Consider the following 2,671-nt stretch of genomic DNA (forward strand, 5'->3'; position numbering starts at 1 on the left):
TTAAGATGTGCGCTACACAGAAACAGGAACATCACTACAAAAGAAAATGAACTCAGAAAATGATCCAGCAAAACTACAAAGGAAATCCAAAATACAAGAACAGCACTATTTATGGAAACATGGCAGGGCAAAGTCGGTACTTAACAACAGTCACCCTAAATGTAAATGGTCTCAACTCCCCTGTAAAAAGACACAGACTGAGAAACAGTGACTTGATCAGCCCTTGTCCTGATGGTTGATGTACAATTTAATACTTTATCCCTTTTAGTATTTTTTTTGTTCTAGTTAATACTATTGGTTGAACTCTGTAATCAACACACATTTATTCTTAGGTGTTGAAATTTAACTGAAAAGTGATCCCTGTCAAACATAAGAGTGGGAATAAGAGAGGAAGGAGATGTACAATTTGGGACATGCGCAATCGGACTTGCCCCAAATGGTGGAGTTAGAAATGTGCCAGGAGGTAAAACCGCCGCCCGGTCGCCCCCAGCCTGACTCCGGCCGTCGCCACCGCTGCCGGGGAGAGGAGGGCCATGATCCAAAGGAACCAGAGCAGTTGAGGAAACTGTTTATTAGTGGTATGAGCTTTGAAACTACAGATGATAGTTTGAGAGAACATTTTGAGAAATGGGGCACACTCACAGATTGTGTGGTAATGAGAGACCCCCAAATGAAATGTTCCAGGGGCTTTGGTTTTGTGACTTACTCTTGTGTTGAAGAAGTGGATGCAGCAATGTGTGCTCGACCACACAAGGTTGATGGGCGTGTTGTGGAACCAAAGAGAGCTGTTTCTAGAGAGGATTCGGTAAAACCTGGTGCCCATCTAACGGTGAAGATTTTTGTTGGTGGTATTAAAGAAGATACAGAGGAATATAATTTGAGAGACTACTTTGAGAAGTATGGCAAGATTGAAACCATAGAAATTATGGAAGACAGGCAGAGTGGGAAAAAAAAAGAGGATTTGCTTTTGTAACTTTCGACGATCATGATACAGTTGATAAAATCGTTGTTCAGAAATACCACACTATTAATGGGCATAGTTGTGAAGTGAAAAAGGCCCTTTCTAAACAAGGGATGCAGTCTGCTGCTGGATCACCAAGAGGCCATGGAGGGGGGATCTGGCAACTTTATGGGTCGTGGAGGAAACTTTGGAGGTGGTGGAGGTAATTTTGGCCACGGTGGAAACTTTGGTGGAAGAGGAGGCTATGGTGGTGGAGGTGGTGGCAGCAGAGGAAGTTATGGAGGAGGTGATGGTGGTTACAATGGTTTTGGAGGTGATGGTGGCAACTATGGTGGTGGTCCTGGTTATAGCAGCAGAGGAGGCTATGGTGGTGGACCAGGATATGGAAACCAAGGTGGTGGACATGGTGGAGGAGCAGGATATGATGGTTACAATCAAGGAGGAAATTTTGGAGGTAACTATGGTGGTGGTGGAAACTACAATGATTTTGGTAATTATAGTGGACAACAGCAATCAAATTACGGGCCCATGAAAGGGGGCAGTTTTGGTGGAAGAAGCTCAGGCAGTCCCTATGGTGATGGTTATGGATCTGGTGGTGGTAGTGGTAGATATGGTAGCAGAAGGTTCTTAAAAAAAAAAAAAAAACAGAAAAGGGCTACAGTTCTTAGCAGGAGAGAGAGCGAGAAGTTGTCAGGAAAGCTGCAGGTTACTTTAAGACAGTCGTCCCAAATGCATTAGAGGAACTGTAAAAATCTGCCACAGAAGGAATGATGATCCATAGTCAGAAAAGTTACTGCAGCTTAAACAGGAAACCCTTCTTGTTCAGGACTGTCATAGCCACAGTTTGCAAAAAGTGCAGCTATTGATTAATGCAATGTAGTATCAATTAGATGTATATTCCTGAGGTCTTTAATCTGTTGTAGCTTTGTCTTTTCTTTTTCTTTTCATTACATCAGGTATATTGCCCTGTAAATTATGGTAGTGGTACCAGGAATAAAAATTTAAGGAATTGTTAACTTTTCAGAAAAAAAAAAAGAAATGTGCCAGGGGATTCCAACACAATCCCATCAAGATTGCATGTACCAATGCCATCTCACTAGTCCAAGTGATCAATTTCAGTTCACAACTGATCACACTGATAGGTCTAAGAGTCAAAGGGATCACACAAACAAGACTAGTGTCTGCGAATACTAACTGACAGAATCATAAAGGGAGAGAACAATCCAACATGGGAAGTTGGACACAGCAGACTCATCAAATGGCAGATGCCCTAAACAGCACTCTGGCCTCAGAATTAGCCTTTAAGGCATTTGGATCTGCCTGAAGAGCCCATGAGAGTATTTTAGGCATGGAAAGCCAAGACACTCTGGAAAACAAAACAAAACATAACAAAAAAAACCCTAAATGAAAGGTCTCTTCAAGTGAGATCCCAGCAGAAAGAACGGGCCATCAAAGAAGGAAATACCTTTCTCTGAAGGGAGGAGAGAACTTCCACTCTGACTATGACCTTGTCTAAATGAGATCAAAGTCAGCGAACTCAAAAGGCTTCCATAGCCTTGGCAACTCATGACTAGAGCCTAGGGAGATTTCTGACGCCATAAACAACAGTGTCAAATGTTAAGTCAACAACAGGAGTCACTGTGTACTTACTCCTTATGTGGGATCTCTGTCCTTAATGTATTGTCCAATGTGAATTAATGCTATAACTAG

At 42.3% G+C, this 2,671-nt stretch overlaps 1 pseudogene; it reads left to right on the forward strand.

Moving 5' to 3' along the window:
* Nucleotides 1-395: 395 nt before the first annotated feature.
* LOC127486979 (heterogeneous nuclear ribonucleoprotein A3 pseudogene) lies at nt 396-1,999 on the forward strand (annotated as a pseudogene).
* The last annotated feature ends 672 nt before the right edge of the window (nt 2,000-2,671 follow it).

This window comes from Oryctolagus cuniculus, chromosome 8, assembly GCF_964237555.1.
Source record: "Oryctolagus cuniculus chromosome 8, mOryCun1.1, whole genome shotgun sequence".
Classification (NCBI taxonomy): Eukaryota; Metazoa; Chordata; class Mammalia; order Lagomorpha; family Leporidae; genus Oryctolagus; species Oryctolagus cuniculus.